The sequence below is a fragment of the Carcharodon carcharias genome, chromosome 14 (assembly GCF_017639515.1).
Source record: "Carcharodon carcharias isolate sCarCar2 chromosome 14, sCarCar2.pri, whole genome shotgun sequence".
Taxonomy (NCBI): Eukaryota; Metazoa; Chordata; class Chondrichthyes; order Lamniformes; family Lamnidae; genus Carcharodon; species Carcharodon carcharias.
Genome location: NC_054480.1, coordinates 33,101,524 through 33,121,941, shown reverse-complemented (window position 1 = coordinate 33,121,941; position 20,418 = coordinate 33,101,524). Strand labels below are relative to the sequence as shown.

General features: G+C 43.1%; 1 protein-coding gene across 2 annotated transcripts in view; it reads left to right on the top strand.

The window, feature by feature from the left end:
• The first annotated feature begins 15,591 nt into the window (after window positions 1–15,591).
• The window catches only part of hck (HCK proto-oncogene, Src family tyrosine kinase), a 111,793-nt gene continuing 106,966 nt past the window's right edge, over window positions 15,592–20,418 (top strand). For both annotated transcript variants that reach the window (XM_041204074.1, XM_041204075.1), the window contains exon 1: window positions 15,592–15,799. The gene's annotated coding sequence lies outside the window, so the exon portion shown is untranslated. The remainder of the gene's footprint in view (window positions 15,800–20,418) is intronic.

Sequence of the window (20,418 nt, the reverse complement as noted above, 5' to 3'; positions counted from 1 at the left end):
ACCCGTCTCCCCCACACATTACCCATGGTCTCTCATTCCCTCCATGCCACCTCCATAGTCAGTCACCCAGTATCCAACATGGGCAGATCTCAGGAGCCATGTGGAGATGGAAAAAAATGCCTAACAATCTATGTAGCTCCCACTTCTACACACTTAATAGTGAAAAAAACTCCCATTCCAGAAACCCATTCAAAGCTGTTAAATCTTCTCAAATGATTAATCCCTTATAAAAACAAACATCTGATCAGACCTCTCATTAAAGACTTCACATTAACAGCAGCTAGTCCTTTAATACTCTCTTCAAATTGTCAACCAAACTGTGAACTCAAAACACTTTGCTGAAATTATTGTAGCTTTTGAAACTCAGCAAGCATTTATAATGACACAATGATAACCCATGGGAAAATATCAACAAGGATCTATATTGAAACTGCATGAATGAATGCTACTTTTTTTCTGAGCTGCAGCAGATGGCCTGTCAATAAAAGCAGTCCAGAAGAGGGTTTTTAATTCTCAGTGACAGCTGCAGCCTGTTTTCTTTTTAAACTTTAAAGATCAGGAGATTTAAAAAACTTCAGATCATGACTGTTAATAAGACTGTATCCGCCCTTCAAGAGTATTTATTTCTACTGTCAATTTGTGCCTCCCACATTGCAAGTTATGGCCCTTGGACCAGCCAAATGGGGTCATCTGAACTCAGCACAGAGTTCGGATGGATCTGCTGAGTTCAAGTTTCCCTTCTGTGTTAGTCATGACACATTCCTTTCCACCACTGGCAAAAATTGTATGTGTCAGAAATTGGGGCAGGTCTTCCAAATTCGCCTGCCATTTTCAAAGGTCCTCGGAATCTCCTCAACTCTGAAAAACTTTGTCCACTTGACTGCTTTTCCTTTACTTTTTACAATTTGAAAGCGGACAGCCATCCATTTTCTGCCGAAGTTTTGAAATTCTTTTATAGCTTGGCTGGAAATAGCAACTATACAAGGCGTTGCTATTCTGACTGTGTTTACAGTGTCACCCGTGCATCACAGCCAGAGAAAATCTTTGCCCCAGTATTAGCAAACTAAAATGATAATAATTGGAAATCAGTGCACAAAAATATAACAATCAAGAAGTATAAAGCAGAAAAATTTTTACTGTTGGATTGTGATGCTGACTTAAAAAGCAGAACCAAAAAACGGACCTTAATCTCACTGACAAATCACAAGCAATACTGCACTTGACAGGTGGAGTTATAATAAAGTTGATTATAAATCCAGTAATGGGACTGAGTTGTGACCCAGGTTATTACACTGATGCAAATTTTGTGGATGAAAGCCATGTTCAAAGAAGGACCTGTTGCTCTGACGGTGGTTTTGCATGTCAAGGTCTTTTATTTTGACATGTCTCCAGAAATGGTTTCCCAATCCATTTTATAGAAACAACACAGTTGCAATTGTGAAACAGGAAACCCAAAGGAGGTTAGTGTTGGATTCCAGTAATGAAAGACTTTGAACTTCCCTTCATGCACAAATTGCTATAACCCACTGATGTCTGCTAGAAATAGCATAGTAATGAATTTTACAGATGATAATTGAAGTCAGCAAAATATGCTCTATTTTTAGTATTGTTAAACTTCACCCAATCTTCGTACATATTGGCCCAGTGGTAGCATTCTGAGCCAGCGGGTCACAGGCTCAAATCCTACTCGAAACACTTCAGCACATAATTTAGGTGGATAATTTGGTGCAATACCAAAGCAGTGTGACGTTGTCAGAGGTGTTCCAAATGAGATGTTAAACTGAACACCATTTGGCTGTTCCAACATAAAAGAATCCATGGCATTACTCAAAGAATTTATAAGAAAGATATAGTGGCACTGGACAAAGTGCAAAATAGATTTACAATGATGATAGCAGAAATGAGGGGGGTATACCTTTCAGGAAAGGATGAACTGGCTAGCTCTCTTTTGAAAGAGAAGGCTAAGGGTAACCAGGGGGAGGTGGTGGCATAATGGTATTGTCACTGGACTAGTAATCCAGAGGCCCAGCAGATGGTGGAATTTGAATTCAATAAAAATCTGGAATTAAAAGTCTAATGATGACCATAAAACCATTGTCAATTTTCACTAATTTTAACAGCAATGCAGTAACTCTTAACTGTCCCTTGAACAAGGGCAATTAGGGATGGGATGGGTGACACCCACATTCCATTAATAAAAAAAAACTTAATGGAGGTCTTTACAATTTTAAGGATTTTACAATGAAAGGTTTTGGCGGAGTGGGCGCAGATTTTCACAAGAGTATAACTAGAGGTTATAAGGCAGCCTGAATTCAGAGGATAAAAGCAAAATACCGCGAATGCTGGAAATCTGAAACAAAAACAAAAATAGCTGGAAAAACTCAGCAGGTCTGACAGGATCTGCGGAGAGGAACACAGTTAATGTTTTGAGCCCATATGATTCTTTATCTTCAGAAGGTGAAGAGTCATACGGACGCGAAATGTTAACTGTGTTCCTCTCCGCAGATGCTGTCAGACCTGCTGAGTTTTTCCAGCTATTTTGTTTTTGTTTCTGAATTCAGAGGAAACTGCTTTTCCCAGAGAGTGGTGAAAATGTAGAATTTACTTTCAGAGGGAATGGTTGGAACGTTTAAGGGGAGGCTAGATAAGCATATGAGAGTGAAGGGAATAGAGGGTATGCTGATAGGGTTAGAGGAGGAAAGGAGGGAGGAGGCTTGAGTGGAGAATAAAAAACGACATGGCCTGAATATCCTATATAACAGTAGGGACTTTGTCCTAGACAACATTTCACCCTCAATCAACGCCTCCACAAACAGATCAATTGGTCTTTGATCTTACTGAAAATTGTGGGATCTTGTGCCACGTTTGCCTTCACAAAGCTTTGCAGAAACTAAAGATGCCTTTTCTTTATACAATTAAACATATATAAGTGCACTGTGAAATATTAACAAAGAACTGCAGTGCATATGTAAGTGTGTTCTTCTGATCTTTGTGCTCTGAAACTAGTTTATCTAATAAAGTTTCATTAATTAAAGAGATGCCATAATTGAAAGCAATTACTAACTGGAAATTTATCAGCCCAATCCAAGGAGTCCCTGAGGTTATCATATTTCCATACTTTTGATTATTAATAAAAGCATACACTTTCTGCAGTGATAGCACTGTTTTTTTTTTGGTTAGCTGAAAATTGCTAACTAAAATTGTAAGGATGTTAACATTTGGAAGTGTGTCAATGTTTGATGGGGTTCTCTTCTCTCATCTCTCCTCCTTTCATAGGCAGAGTTGAAATGCCTGTGTTGTAAACTGGAGTTCTGATTGTAAGTCATAGTCTGGAATATGGATATTGGTGAAAGCAATAACTGGATTTTCTTTTCAGACAGGCTAGTAAAATTTGTAACAACTGAAATTTGGGTGAGAATTAAAGACCACGACAATAAGAACTTCCATTTACAATGGCAAACTGTCTGAAATAAAAATAATTACCTTAATTTATGGGAATCCGGTTTGCAATTTTTTTTGCCTGCTGAAAGCAGCTACCAACAACTCATAAGATAGTTACGGGACTTGCTGAGAGCCACGATGAAAATGTGATCCCATTAAATATGTTCTCTTCAAAGCTCAATGTCCTTGCCTGCCAAGAAGCTTGTCCCAAGGGGCTGAACTTTTCCAGCTCCAGGCTGATGGGCTTGGTGGAGGGGGGTTGGGAAACAGGGATGCCACTGAATTGGAATGTCCCTCTGATTCTTTGCCCCTATTGAGGAACTTTCTAAAGGACTGGCTGGGAAGCAGATCAGCTCCACTCCATGGGGATGGGCAGTCAATTCATCTTGTTGAAGCCCCAATTAAGGGTGATTTTGAGGCACATTGCTGCTAGCAGAGCAGCCCCAACCCCATGAGCAGAGGCCGCCAGCTCAATGGAGTTGGCCTCCCTGCCACAGGTTGAGTGTCATCAGAGTCATAAACTTCATGCACAAATGATGGGGTCATGGGCAGGAAAGTTGTACTTGTGGCCTGAGCTGTTCTACTGGAGGGGCTTCCCCTCTGCTCCAAGGATCCTAACTCCGTGGGCCCTGATCATTTTTTATTTGTATCCACATTTCCAAGGGTGCCTCCATGTTGAGGTGCCCCTGTTGTCCCTTACCTGCCTCAGCAGTGTCCATCTCTCCCGGTAGGGCTGCCGAGGACCTAGAGCTCTGGCCCCTTTGGGCAAGTAGCACCAAGAGCCCACCTGTCTTCCTTAATAGGACAGTAAAAGCGGATGCTGTCAATTAGGAGGCCATCTCCAGGAAGATTGCACTGTCAGGCACGCTGTCGTCAAACGCAGGTTAGGGTCCCCCCTTTGGTCCTGACATTGGGGTCCCAGAGCCCATGGTAAAATCCAGCCCAATGTCTCCTCAGGATTCTAAAATGTCTTTGAATAATGTCATACATGCCAGCAATGTCAATTATTTGTAGGCCGCAACATATTATACATGACGTCAATTATGTCCAGTGCACCTCAGGCTTTTGGAGCTCTTTGTAAGGCAGCATACAAAAACAACCTGACCTTTAAGATGTGGTAAACTATCATGGAAAGGAAAGAGGGAGGCATGACACATGGGAAAATGGATGGACAAGCAAAATAGATGGAAAGAAAAACTGGAGTGGCAGAGAAACAAATAATGATCAGGAAACAAAATGTGGGGTGAAATTCTTCTTTTAAAAGTGCCAATAAAATTGCAAACAGCCAATAAAATTGAATTCTTCCCTTTTTCATTAAAATGGGATTTCAAGCTTTCAAGCTACTTACACAGCATCGTCAAGGGAATGGAGACAAGTGAAGCGCTCTTTCAGAACCCACATGTAATAGATCAAATGACCTCCTATGCTGTAAATCTCAATGATTCTACATAAGGATGTATGTAAGCACAAATATTTTCTTTGTACAGTATTAAATGTTAGTGGTGGTAATGTAGTTTTCATATTTTAATATTATAATTTGTCCTATCCTGGTCAGTATTTATTCATTAATCAACATCACAAAAATAGATTGCTTGATATTTATCACATTGCTGATTGTGGGAGCTTGCTGTGTGCAAATTGGCTGTCATGATTCCTACATTACTTCAGTGACGACACTTCAAAAGGACTGCATTGGCTGGAAATTGCTTTGGGAGCATCCTATGGAGGTGCTATATGAATGAAAGTCTTTCTTTTTTCTCTACATAATGTTAAAGTGCTTACTATGTTTTGCAATGCAGATTAGCCTGGCTTGTTACACTACCTAGTAATTACCAAGCTGGAAGTACATCTGTAAAACATTAGTTTTTATGGAGAACTGTCCGACCCATGCTGGTTACAGCCAGTGCTCGCTCTAAGCTATGCATGTGTGTGGCCTTGCAGCAAACCGGAGGTTACGGTGCAGGCCACTACAAGTCAGTCCCTTTAGGAAATCACCTGCGCGCCCAAGAAATTTTAAAGGTGCCATACACTTAAATGAAGAAGCACAACAGAAAAAAATTAGAGGGGATGTTGGTAACAGCTCCTTTGGCAGTAAATATTCATAAACCTAATTGAATGTATTGCTTTTGTGTCTTATTCCTTTGTTTCTGATCCCTCTTCTCATCACCACCTTTCTTTTGTCTCCAACTCTTGGCCTTTCCAAACTTCTCTGTTGTTTCAAATAAAAACAGAAAGTGTTGGAAAAACTCAGCAGGTCTGGCAGCATCTGTCAAAAGAGAAACAGAGTTATCAAAGAAGAGTCATATTGGACTTGAAACATTAACTCTGTTTTTCTCTCCACAGGTGCCGCCAGATCTGCTGAGTTTTTCCAGCACTTTGCTTTTGTTTCAGATCTCCAGCATCTTCAGTATTTTATTTTTATTCTCTGTTGTTTCTCTTGGTTTAATGTGGTCTCATGGTGAAGCTCTGAAATTCTTTCCTTAAATATCCCCGTCTTGTCCTTTAAGACTCTCCTTAGAACCTACCTCTTCGACCAAACATTTAATCACCCCTCCCAACATTTGTTTTTGGCTCAGTGTCAATTTTTGCCTGGTTATGCTGATTATGTAAAATGCCTTGGGTATTTTCCTACATTAACAGTGCTATATAAATGCAAGTTGTTGTTGGTTTACTTTTTCGTAGTGGAGTAGCTGCTGCATCCATTCAGTCACTGTCATTATGTACGTTAGATTTTACACTGCGTGGACCTAGAAGCCAAAATCCACATTTGTCGCCACATTATCTTTCATTGCTGTGAATCATTGTATTGTGTAATTATTTTCCAATTCTCAGTAGGTATGTGTGGCAAGATATAGCATTTAGTTTATGATGTATCATGACATAAGAGTTTTTCTTTTTAATATGTATATGTGGGGTTAACTGGTAGCTAATGTAAAAGGGAATCCCAAATCTTCTATAGGCATATAAATATAAAAGGCTGGTAAACAGAAGAGTGGGGTCGATTAGGGACCAAAAAGAGGATAACGCATGGAGGCAGGGGGCATAGCAGAGGTATTAAATGAATACTTTGCATCTGTCTGTACCAAGAAAGAAGATGCTACCCAGGTCACGATGAAAGAGGAGGTAATTAATACACCACAGGTCGAGTGTCCTTTATCCAAAATCCTCGGGGCCGATTGCCTTTCAGATTTCAAATAATTTTGTTTTTCGGATACCGCATATAGGTCTAGGCCTACTTACATTACAATGGCTGAAGCCTAGGCTAGATACAGCCTAAAGTAAATGAAATGACTACAAAAGTAAGATATAGCACTGGGTAATAAATACAGGGTGCGATCAGCGAGGTTCGTGTCAGCTCGGGTCATGTCGGCTAAGGTCAGAGACTTCCCACGCTAAGGATCGGGTGTGGTTAGTGAGGTTTGTATCAGTTCGGGTCACAGACCTCCAATACTAAAGGTCAGGTGCGATTGGCGAGGTTTGTGTCGGCTCTGGTCATATCAGCTAGGGTCACAGACTTGCCGCGCTAAAGGTCAATGAGGCACAAAACAATTGCAGTTTTTGGATGTGTTCAGTTTTCGGATTTATGGTCAAAGGATACATGAACGGTAGAAGAATTTAAAATTGATAAGGAGGAAGTATTAGATAGGCTGTCTGTACTAAATTCGATAATGCACCAGGTTCAAATCAGATGCATTCAAGGGTACTGGGGGAGGTGAGAATGGAAATTGCGGAGGCACTGACCTTAACTTTCCAATCTTCCTTTGACTCAGGGCTGGCGCCAGAGGACTAAGGAATTGCAAATGTTACACCCTTGTCCAAAAAGGGGTGTAAAGATAAGCCCAGCAGCTACAGACCAGTCAGTTTAAATTCAATGATGGGAAAACTTCTAGAAACAAAAATGCAGGACAAAATTACTAGTTACTTAGACAAATGTGGGTTAATTAAGGCAAGGCAGCATGGATTTGTTAAAGGAAAATTATGTTTAGCTAACTTGCTGGAATTTTGAAGAAATAAGGGGGGGTCTTTGGACTTACAAATTGGTTCCTGAAAACCACGTCGTAAGGGAATTGATTTTCCCATAGGAACAATGTTATAAATGGGGGATTGGTTTGTGAACCAAGGCCTGATACCCTATTTACTAGTTACCCCTTCCATTACTTTACTAATGATGGGGAGTAGACTGATAGGGCAGTAATTGGCTGGGTTGGATTTGTCCTGCTTTTTGTGTAGAGGACATATCTGGGCAATTTTCCACACAGCCGGATAGATGCCAGTGTTGTAGCTGTACTGGAACAGCTTGCTTAGGGGCACAGCAAGTTCTGGAGCACAAGTCTTCAGGACTATTGCGGGAATATTGTCAGGGACCATAGCCTTTGCAGTATCCAGTGCCTTAAGTCGTTTCTTGATATCACGTGGAATGAATCAAATTGGCTGAAGACTGGCATCTGTGATGCTGGGGACCTCCGGAGGAGGCCGAGATGGATCATCCACTCAGCACTTCTGGCTGAAGATTGTAGCGAATGCTTCAGCCTTATCTCTTGCACTGCTATACTGGGCTCCTCCATCATTGAGGATGGTGATATTTGTGGTGCCACCTCCTCCAGTGAGTTTTATAATTGTCCACCACCTTTCACAACTGGATGTGGCAGGACTGCAAAGTTTAGATCTGATCCTTTGGTTTTGGGATCGCTTAGCTCTGTCTATCACTTGCTGCTTATGCTGTTTGGCATGCAAGTAGTCCTGTTTTATAGCTTCGCCAGGTTGACATCTCATTTTTAGGTGTGTCTGGTGCTGCTCCTGGCATGCCTTCTTGCATTCTTCATTGAACTAGGGTTGATCCCCTGGCTTGATGGTAATGATAGAGTGGGATTTGCCAGGCCATGAGGTTACAGATTGTGTTAGAGTACAATTCTGCTGCTGCTGATGGCCCACAGTGCCTCATGGATGCCCAGTTTTGAGTTGCTAGATCTGTTCGAAATTTATCCCATTTAGCACAGTAGTGCTGCCACACAACATGGAGGCGGGACTTCATCTCCCCTCCTACTGATATTGTCATGGACAGATGCATCTGCGGCAGGCAGGTTGGTGAGGATGAAGTCAAGTATGTTTTCCCCTCTTGTTGGTTCCTTCACCACCTGCCACAGAACCAGTCTAGCAGCTATGTAATTTAGGACTCGGCCAGCTCAGTCAGCTCAGAGCAACCAGACAACTGGTAGCAGCTACCTGGGATACCGAGCCACTCTTGGTGATATTGAAGTCCCCCACCAAGAGAACATTCTGTGCCCTTGCCACCCTCAGCGCTTCCTCCAAGTGATGCTCAACAGGAGCACTGATTGATCAGCTGAGGGCAGTACATGGTAATGGATGTTTCCTTGCCCATGTTTGGCCTGATGCCATGAGACTTCATGGGGTCCGGAGTCAATGTTGAGGACTCCCAGGGCAACTCCTTCCTGACTGTATGCCTGAGCCGCCACCTCTGCTGGGTCTGTTATCATGGTGGAGTCTGGGACATTACCTGCCAGGTATGATTCTGTGAGGATGACTATGACTAGTCTGTGAGGTTCTAGTCCCCAGCTGTTGGTAAGGAGTTGACAGGGCTGCGATTGCCATTATTGTTTCCAGTGCCTAGGCCAATCCATCCGGTTTCAATCCCTTTTTGTGTCTTTGTAGCAATTTGTTACAGCTGACTGGCTTGCTAGGCCATCAGAGTCAACCACATTGCTGTGAGTCTGGAGTTACCAGACCAGGACAACAGATTTCCTCCACCCTAAAGGGGATGACTGTGCATTAATTAGGGCTTTAGGGTTTTTACAACAAAACACAATGTTTTCATGGTCATCATTGGACTTTTAATTCCAGATTTTTATTTAATTCAAATTCCCGCCATGGTGGGATTTGAACCCAGGTTGGGTCTCTGGATTACTAGTCTGTCAACTACGCCAACAACTCCCCACATGAGAAACTACAAATACAAAAATAATGATTATACCCCTACAAGTAGATACAGGGCAGTATGAGTCAAATCCCATGACTGTAAGATGCTCAGACTGCTTATGAGAGCTAGCAGCTGATGTCACTGAACCTGGAAGGTATCTATGATAGATCCAAACTTGAAACAACTGGTAGCAGCTACCTGGGATACATGGGTGTACAATTGACAAAGATGACTCAAAATGGTTATATATTTAAAAGTGAACAGAAACATTAAGATCTAAAAATGTCAACCAAATCAAAAAGGAAAGAAACTGGGTCCACGTAATTAGCAGCTGAGCATAAGGCAATGAAAAAATGTTGAATTGGAGACTTAAAAAGAGCACTGATGCAGAATAAACAACAAGAATTATGGCAATGTCAACAAAAACATGAGGTTAATGTAGATTGCAGGGAGAGGGAATGACCTGACCTTGAGACCAGTGAGGAGAGAAACTCCACCAGTACATTGCACAGGTCACAAACTGTCAGAGAAATGCACATCAGCAACGAGTTCATGAGTAGAGTTGCTAAATGTTGGGAAAGCCAAAGTCATTGCTAGTCCCTGCTACAAACTACTGTCCCTAACCACTGATTCCATCCCCCTCCCTGACAACTACCTGATGTTGAACTAAACTGTTGTTGCCATGTTTGACCGAGATAAGCTTATGACCACATATCCGTGCCAACTCTAAGAGCGCATGTTTCTAGCTCCATAACATTGCCTGACTCTGCTCCTGTCTCAACTTATTTGCTGTTGAAACCTTCATTCATGCTTTTGTTATCTCTAGACTTGATTATTCCAATGCACTAGTAGCCAGTCACCCAAATTCCACCCTTCATGAACTTAAGGCCATCCAAAACTCTGCTGCATGTGTCCTAACTCACACAAAGTCCTACTCTCCAGTCACACCAGTGCCACACACACTGACCCACACTGGCTTCCAGTTAAGCAACACCTTAATTTTAAAATTCTTATTTTAAAATTTTTATCCATGTTTTTAAATCCTTCCATGGCCTCACCCCTCCTATCTTTGTAATCTCCAACAGCCCACAGCCCTCCAGGATATCTGTATTCCTTTAATTCTAGCCTCTTGAAAATCCCCAAATTTAATCACTCCACCGCTGGTAGATGTGCCTTCAACTGCTAAGGCCCTAATCTTTGGAATTCCTTCCCTAAATCTTCCTTTCCTCCTTTAAAATGCTCTGTAAAATCTGCCACTTTGACCAAGCTTTTGATTATCTACCCTAATAGAGAGGCCTTAGGGTAGTGGTATTATCGCTGGACTAGTAATCCAGAGACCTAGGGTAATGGTCTGGGGACACGGATTTAAATGGCGGAATGGTGGAATTTGAATTCAATAAAAATCTGGAATTAAAAGTCTAATAATGACCATGAAACCATTGCTGATTGTTGTAAAAACCCATTTGGTTCACTAATGTCCTTTAGGGAAGGAAATCTGCCATTCTTACCTGGTCTGGCCTACATGTAGACCCACAGCAATGTGGTTGACTCTTAATTGTTCTCTGAACAAGGGCAATAAGTGCTGACCTAGCCAGTCACACCATCCCATCTCTTTGTGTGTTCTTGTGAAGCACCTGCTTCAATTATGTTAAAGATGAAATATAAATAAAAGTTGTTATTAAAATGAGGTTCCACTATTTCATTAAACCAAATCTTATTCCAAAATTCTGAACAGGGTTTCATCGTTTTATCTGGGCACTTGAACTGATTAGCTGGTGACACAAGTGGAACAAAAACAAAAGGGCTAGCCAACATCACTAACTGGGGAAGCACATGTGGCCTATTTCTCATGTAAATCCTGCTGGTTTAACACATGCTGGCAGAAATTTAAGGAACAAAGAAATAACCTGGATATAGATATATCCGCAAATGCTGCATGCATATCTGCAAAGTGAAAGTATTGCAGACTACAAAGGATTTTGTTATTTAACCTTTAAGGGCAGATGTCTGAATATAATTCTAGCTGATTTAACAATCTGTTACTTAATCGAGACCATAAAATTCTTAGCAAATATATCAATATTTTATGCCCTCTCTAAGTGCAGGTAAATTGTTGCACAGATGATAGACCAAGGGCCTATAACTTCCAAACTTCAGGGCACTGAATCTGGCAACTACCCCAAAGATGCGCTGGGGAACCCCACCCAACCCCAGTAGTTCCCAGGTAAGGATTGCACGGCAATTGCATGTCTGAACTTCCCATGGGCAAATGCCCTGCACTGGGATCCGTCCAATAATGCAATTTAAATTGCAAACCTCTTTTGGTTCCAACTGTCAGAGGCCAATAGTTAGAAGAATTAAAACCACTCCTAGCTTCTGGATAACTGACCCACCCTGAACTCCCATGGAACACCACCCCCCCACAACTACCCATGGGATTCCCTCCACCCTCCCACTATCCCATCAACCCCAACAGGACTCCAACCACCTCCCACGGGACCACCCCAGCCCCTGGCCACAATGGGACACCCCCCACATCCCCCACCACCGCCTCCCCAACCCTGCACAGGACTCCCCCTAACCCCCACAAGACCCCCTAACCCCCTGCAGGACTCCCCCACCCCTTTGGCACCCCATGGGAATCACATGACTGCTCCACTGCCCCACAACTACTTCCCCAACACCCCCACGAGACTAACCCCCCCTCCCCTGAGTACCCTCCTCCCCTCGACCCGGCCCGAGCACACACCCCCTCCCCACAATCCCCAGTCCAACCCAACCTCCACCCACCCAAATGACGGTATCCCCAAACTGATTCAACATCCACCCGCTGGCCCAACCTCACACCCACCAACCCAGCCTGACCCGACACCACCCCCATGTCCCAGCCCACCCCACCGCCTTGGCCCAACCCAATCCAAACTCCAACGCACCACTACCCCCACCCCCCCCCCACAACCCCCCACCACCACTCCCCACTCCTCAGGCCTGGCATGACCTGAACCCATGCCCCACTGTGCCCTCATGCCCGACCTGAGCCCACCATCCTCCCTCCCCCCTCCCCATATCCTACGCACTTACCTTCTCCCTGGCTTGTCAATGTGGCTGGACCTTTAAACAAACCTGGTGTACGTCAACTAATGCCATAAAAGGGGGCATGGATTACTTACTTTTGACTTTCCTGACTCAACAGTGGGCCACGGAAACCGGCTGTGCTGGAATGATCTTTCTTGCCTTGAGTCAGATTGTGGGGTGAGATAGGAGTGGCTTCATCTCAAAGTAAGAAAGCAGGAGCAGAGTGGCAATCTGACTCAGTTGCCACTCCACCAGAAGTTACGGGCCCCCATGCCTTAGGTTGTTCCGTGGACCAAGCGGGACCTGGGATAGGAAGTGTTAAAGGTTCAGTGGCCTATCAGTAGTACCTCAGCCACTTCTACAGTCCGCTCACCTGTTATGCAGCCTGAGGTTACAGCCCTTTTTTTTTCACAATCTGAAGGGTTTGCAACTTAATTGTCAGCTGCACAATTCACTGGCAATATTAATCTTGCGTTATCCAGAGGTGAAATTGATCTTGGGTGGTGGTAGTGGGTGGGGTGGTGGCAGCAGAGACAGCGGAGACAGTTTTGGTGGTGAAAATGGTGGTGGTGGTAATCCAGAAGCCCTGGCTAATGCCCAGGGGACACAAGTTCAAACCTCACCATGACAGCTGGTGGAATTTAAATTCAATTAATAAATTTGGAATGTGAAGCTTCTCTCAGTAACAGTGACCATGAAACTGACATCAATTGTTGCAAAGACCCATCTGGTTCACTAATGTATTTTATGTAAGGAAATCTCTCATCCTTATGTGGTCTGACCTACATATGACTCCAGACCCACAGTAGGTGGTTGACTCTTAACTGCCCTCTGTAATGGCCAAGCAAGCCACTCAGTCCAAGGGCAATTAGGGATGGGCAACAAATGCTGGCCTTGCCATCAACACCCTCATATGGCACATCTCATGAAAGAAAAAATAATAAACAAATCAGCAGCATGTTGTACAGTCTGCCTGCTTTACTTGCCATTGTCTTGAGTGAATGCACTTGCACTAGTGTTTTCTGCCAACACTGTTGTATACACAGCCACCATCTTTTTTTTTTATTCATTGGATGTGGGTGTTGCTGGCTAGGCCACCATTTATTGCCCTTGTTCAGAGGACACTTAAGAGTCAACCACATTGTTGTGGATCTGGAGTCACATGCAGACCAGGTAAGGACAGCAGATTTCCTTCCCTAAGGAACATTAGTGAACCAGATGGGTTTTTTACAACAATTGACAATGGTTACAACAATCATTAGATATTTAATTCCTGATTTTTATTGAATTCAAATTCCACCATCTGCCGTGGTGAGGTTTGAACCCAGGTCCCCAGAGCATTACCGTGGGTCTCTAGCCCAGCAACAATACCACTATGCTATTGCCTCCCTGTATCTAGGGGACAATGTGTAGCTGGATGCTTGTGCAGTCCTCACTAGCCCTGAAATTGCAAATATTACAGCACTGGCAGCATCAAACATATTAACAAACCCCTCCAACCACAGCTCATCCCAAACTTCAGAGTCAGGACTGGAAAGAGCAAGTGGAAAATGGGACTCATTCTGTCTGTCCATTCTCAACCCCAATTCCCAATTAAAATGACACATCACCTTAGTGTTGTTTTAGAAATTTGTTAAAAATGAAATATCGAAAGAAATGGCAAAGGTGAGAGAAAGCAGGAGAGACAGAGACAGGAAAATGGCTGCGCCCTGAGTGCCCACCCACAGCAGGGCTCAGTAAGTGTGGAATTGCCTGAGACTTCTGACCAGCCATTTCATTAGCTCAGAGGAATGTTATTTTTCTGGTATGAATCATTTTGGGGATACATGGACAATGGAATAAGACCCATTATTAAAAGTTTGAAGACTGCCGAAAAGAATCTGTCGCCATTTACAAGGGTGGATTTATGTCTCCTACAAATGACGTCAGTGGATACTGCGCATACACTGACAGGTGCCCATGCGCAGACAGGTATCGGTGGCCATCTTGCACAGCCATGTTGTGTTGGCAGGAGAAAATGTTTGTGCTATTATCAAGACCAATTTCACAGAATCTTACATCACGGGAAGCCATTAACCATCCCATCATGCCATTTGTACCTCTTAAAAAGAGCTTTCCAATTCATGTCAATCCCTTCTCCCATCCCATAAGTCCTGTAAATTCCACTCTGGGTTAAAAACATTCTCTGGTTCTCATGTCAATTATCTTAAATCTGTTTTCTCTGGCTATAACCCATTCACCAGAGAAACAAGTTTCTCCTTATTTTCTCTAGCAAAGCCCTTCATACTTTTGAACAACCACTCCTTCCCCTCTCTGATGCAAGACAAGCACATTGTTGAACTTTCTGGTCCTGGCAATTAAAGCTGTCAAATACAAGTCCACTTTAAATAGAGTATCTGGGGAGTTACTAGCTGGCCGGGGATCATACCTGAACCGTAGCACTGAATCCTAACCACTAGATCATCAGGTAAACTGACATAAAAGCACTAACCAAACTGGACTTCAACCCTGGACCCTCAAACTGATAGTCTGACGCTTGATCGACTGAACTAGCTGGGCTCCCATAATAGCTGGGAATGGGCACTTGGCCAATTTATTGGCGATTCGAGCCTTGGGTTGTAGTCAGATGACTACTAAACAGGAACATGTGGTGTCCAATGAATTGTTTAATGCATTTAGCGATTAGTACATACTGCAGGAAATTCATGGTATAATATTGTAGATTATTCCTGCAATACAGGATATAAATAGTGGGATTTTTTTCCCATTTAGGTAGGTGAGTCTGAGACGTATTAGTGTCAGTCTCTCAGGTGGAGCCTTCTTGAAGACCAAGCGGTGACCCATCTAAAATAAAGAAAATAAACAGATCAATTAGGTCAGAAACATCTCTCCAGAGCTCAAAAGGGCTTGTAAGAATTAAATCCAAAAAACAAACCTACTAATAGAGTGACTGAAACAAGGTGGGCCTTCGTCGCTTGTCTCAATGGGCAAGTCTGATCCTAGCGATAACAGAGGTTTAAACTCGGGTTCCCCCGCATCTGACTGTGCCCGAATCACCGCCCACTGAATGATCGCTGCTTTCCCCGTGCACCAATTAACAGCGCAAGGGGTGGGGTAACTTCCCAACCGGCTGAAACGCCCTCACTCGCTCATCCAGATACAAGGAAATGGGTCACAGCATGTAATGTGACCAGCCAACTATTCGCGATCTTCAACCCTAATACCTGTGGGTAACTATGGGACTTTACAGTGCTGTCTGACCAGGGCAAAGAAAAACATCGAGCCGACTTTATTTTTCGTAGATTTTTACTTAGAGTTTATAAAGGATCCCTAGGAGAGAAAATCAAGGTACGTGTTTGTTTTTCATTCAGATTCCCATAGAAGCTGCATAAGAGTGTTGTTTGACCATTTGTAACTAGATCTTTCAATTCCACTTACACAAAATGTAAGGAGCGGCACTGGCTAGTCTGAGTGTGCGGGTAGCTGCTTGAAGCTCTCGGTGGGTCAGTGGGCTACTTCCGCACCGAGGGCTATATTCTCTTTTTGCCGGATGATATCTGACCACTCCTTCGGTTAAAAAAAAAATCCCTTTTACTAAATTAAACCAAAAGTGTACTTGTGTCGACTGTACACTGTTGAAAAAGAAAAGCGGTGAGAATTGGAGGACTGGAAGAGCCTGGTCGGGGGTTCGAAAGGGCGTTATCCCGCCGAATTAGGACGCTCATTGTCATAAGGAAACGGTGGATTTTTTTTTTAAAAAGTGAGCTTAAACATGGGGCATAGGCTTTCAACATTTACATATCCGGGTTGGGGAGCTGGTGGGGGCTAAAAAAGTGTTAAGGCATTTTTGGAGATCTCCCGGACCCCCTGGGTCAAGGACACCAGTTACAAGACCTCAGACCAACGTTTGTCTAATTTGCAGCAAAAGTAGATTGTCTGTCTGTCTGTCTCTAATGGAAAGAGGTTGCCTATGTTCTTTTGTGGGCTATAGATGATTACTTACCTACTGGATGGTTACGAATGATGTCCTGTGACGCTTGTCATTATCCTCTGTTACTTCCATACTGTTGACCATTCGATTTCCCAATAAAGCTTAGCTTTAAATTGCCAAACGCCAGGAAATACGAAACACAGTGCAACTCTTGCACTCTTAATACGTGTGATAGCTTTGGCGCTATTGCAATGGGGTATATACTGTTGTATGGCCTGAGGGAAAAGAGAACTCCCCATGTTGAAAGAACAATTCAAAGAATCCTTCTAACAGCTGGTTCAGGGAAACGGTGGAAGAGTGCCTGGGTTTGACTCCAACTTTTGCAATAGTGCTTGATATGGCCCTAGAAGACGATAAAGTGAGAATTAGGAACTAGAATTGGACCTCCAGGTACCTTCAGCTAATCAAACTGGGGCATCTATTTTCATTAGAATGGTGCAGTCAGCAGTTCCTGCATTCTGAGTCAGAATCAGAACTTCCATTTAAAACAGATTTTCCGACACCTCCCTGGGGAGGGAGTTGGAGGAAGGAGAGAGAGCCCTGGCGCACATTGAGAAATGTTTGTAAATGTTAACGTTCTTTAAACTTCCAAGAGAGTATGCTGTTCAAAGTAAAACAGTGGAGTCATTTGTAGAAAGTGTGCACTTTACTAATTGGCTGAAAATTTCTGCAGCAGGACATCTGTGTACTAAATTAGTTTTCCTGCACACCAGCTGATTTTCTTTTTCGCCCTATGTTGCTGGAAGTGAGAGCTAATAACTGGAGAAAAAAACAGGGCGTCTGGGACCTTGGTGAATGATGGAACCAATGGAGAGGCTTAAGAAATTAATAGCGCAAGGGCTGAGGAGGATGATTAGAGTGGATGAATGCAATGCTAAATCTGATACAGAAAGAAATGAAGGGTGGAATTTAACGCCCTCACCCATGTCAAGTTTGGCGGGGTCATTTAATCGGTCAGGCGGTTGGAAGGTGGGGACCCCTGCCACCTTATTGTCTCCATCCAAGTTGAGTCCGTGGTGGGGAAGCCTATGGACCCCCTTTCTATCCTGGTGACAGTTGAGACCCCTAAATGTGCAATTAATGCCTACTTATTGGTCTCACCTGCCACTGCTGGTATTCACCCAGCGGGGTGCCTGATCTTAGGACCTGTCTTCAGGCAGGGGGGTAAGTCCCATGAGAGCCAAACCCATACCCTTCCTCTCCTGCCACCACGCACCTGTGGCCTGGGACCCAGTGACAATCCTAGGCCTCAGGTGGGTGTCGTAACAGGAGCAACTACTGCATCCCTGGTAGCAGTGCCTAAAGGCTGGTAGCTCTCGGCGGGTGGGACCTCCACCCCCAGGGTCCTTGATCCTGGGGAAGACCCGCCACTGTCCAGGGTACTTCATGCGGCAGGCCTTCTCTGAAGGAAGCAAGATAGGTCTCCCATGGGTTCTCCCCGTCACCTGCATTAAATCAAGTCCAAAGGAAGGGAAAGAGAGAGTGAATTGAGAGAGTAGAAAAAAGAGACAAGATAACTAAATTTGTTTTTAAATTGACCCTTTTAACATCTACCCGATGAAATGAGATTCCACACTTTTGTTCACTTCCTAGGCCAGAGAGCTTGATTCAAAGGCATTAATTATCACACTATTAAAAAGGTGCTTATGCCATTAATTCTATATTTAACTTTCTGTAATGAGTTTAATGGATAATAAGTGAAAATGCACAATGAATAAACTTCATGAAACACTCACGAGGGGGGGTCCTTAAGGGTGCGTACCTCGTTTGATGAAGCTAACAGCAAAACAGTGCAAATGGTCAACCAAATTGTAGCGGGTCACAATTCATGTGATAAGTTGCCCGGTTTTCATGCATGTCTCATTCTCAACCATTTTCTTTGCAAGTTCAGGCCCTATATGTAATGTTGAAGTACTGTAACTTGTTACTAATCAAATATATTTTTTAAAAACAATAACCCCTTTGGCTTGCGGGCTCCAGTTTTGAATGCTGTGGCCTACTATGTTAAAGGGGTAATTTTAACCTAACCCAGCTGGTGAGAAACTGGCAGGGTGGGATCTAGTCCCTACTCTATGCCCCACCTGATTTTCCTTTCCCTTAGCTTCAATGATAATTGGGCAGAGTGTAAAGCAGATATCCAGTTTGATCTTGTTAATTTCCCAATGGGTGACTTGGCTTAGAAGTATTCCCCAAGTACCTGATATACAGCCCTGAATCTGCACTTGTCAAAGTTGCCAGTGGCATCCTATGTAACTGTAGCTCATTCTCTCTTCCTTTTCCTCTCCAGGCGCTCTGTTGCCTGTAATACTTCAATCACTTGATTGTTCTTGAATGCATTTCCTTCATGGTCCACATTTCTGCCTCTTCTTTCTACAGGTTCTACTCCTACACTTTTTTAAACACTACATCATTTCCAATGACTTCTTAAATGACTGTAGGGGCATCCCTAATATACCCACAGGATTTCGTCCTTTGCACCCTCCTTTTCTTCATATGCGCTACCCCTTAACCGCATATGGAAGCATAGCCAGTTTTCACATTAATGTCAGTGATGCTCCGTTTTACATCTCTGTTGTCATGCCTTTTGTTGCCAATCTCCACTGGCTTCCTATCTTCCAGAGGACCAACTTTCAAGATTCCTTTTGCCATCAAACCCATTCATGACCAATTCCTTCCCTCCCTCCACTCTTTCAACAATTATCCTCCCTCCTTTAGAGCTGCTTTGCCTTTGTCCTCTGAGATTCCCTGTCTTGTTAATATCCCCCCCTACCTTCAAAAGCTGCCGTGTGTGCCACCTTTTGAATGTACTTTTGTCTGCTCCTAACTTTTTGACTTTTCTCCTTGCTGCTTGGTAATATTGCTGTTTGCTGCCATGTAACATAATCAATTGTATGTATGAGAACTACAGAAATGTTAATTGCCGATGATTCGTGATACCCTCCAATTGAGCACGCTAACTCACATTGTGGGAGTGTTCAAATTGGGCGGCATCTGAGCCATGCAGTGGCAACATATTTCTCATATTTCTTGAGAAAATAATTGGAAATCATGTGACTTGAGCCTTATTTTGGCACTCTGTCATATCGAACTTTGGTATGCCAGCATTCACCATAATCCACAGTATTTGGAGGAAGGATGATCTGAGGATAAATATATTCTGAAAGTGGTGTTTTTCTGACCGTTTTTCTTATGCTAAATTGGCAATTTGTAAAGAGATTGTTCTTGTGTAGCCCAAAAGGCAATTTTTTTGTGAATAAGGAACTAAAGCAGATGCACTCAAATGACCTCAGTCAAGGAGATGCTCATGTAGCACACGCAATTCGCAACAATGACGGCCCTTCATTAATTTCCATACTGACTATAAGCAGTCTTTTATCTCAACATTTCAAATCAATTCTTGCCAAGTTTTGTTTGAGAAATTAGGTCAGTCTGTGTAAAGATAACCAAAGTTGGCAAAATAGCGGATAGATACAACAGCACAGCCCTTGAACTGTGATGTTTATGAATGTGGTACAGTCCTTAAAATACTTCAGATGTGAAATTAATGGATTTTGTGTTAATTTCAACTTGAAAGTTGCAGCAAAAGCTCCAAATTTAAATAAAATCTTGGCAATGTCTTAATTTTCTCTGGGGTGGGGGTCAATTGGGCTGGGTGATGTTGTGGTTGAAGACTCCAGAAATTTGAACGCCTGATCTAGGCTGACAATTCAGTGAAATGTTGAGGGAATGCTGCACTTTGAGTACTATCTTTCAAATGAGATGTTAAGCTAAACACCTGGCTGCTCTGTCAGCATAAATCAATCCCATAGCATTATTTGAAGAATTGGATAGTCCTCCTCATGTCCTGGCCAATATTAGTCTTTCAACAATCCCATCATTAAAACAGGCTATCTGGTCATTGCTGTCTGTGGGATCATCCAGTGCAGAAATTATGCACCGTGTTTCCCTACATTACGATGTTGATGACAAGGAAATA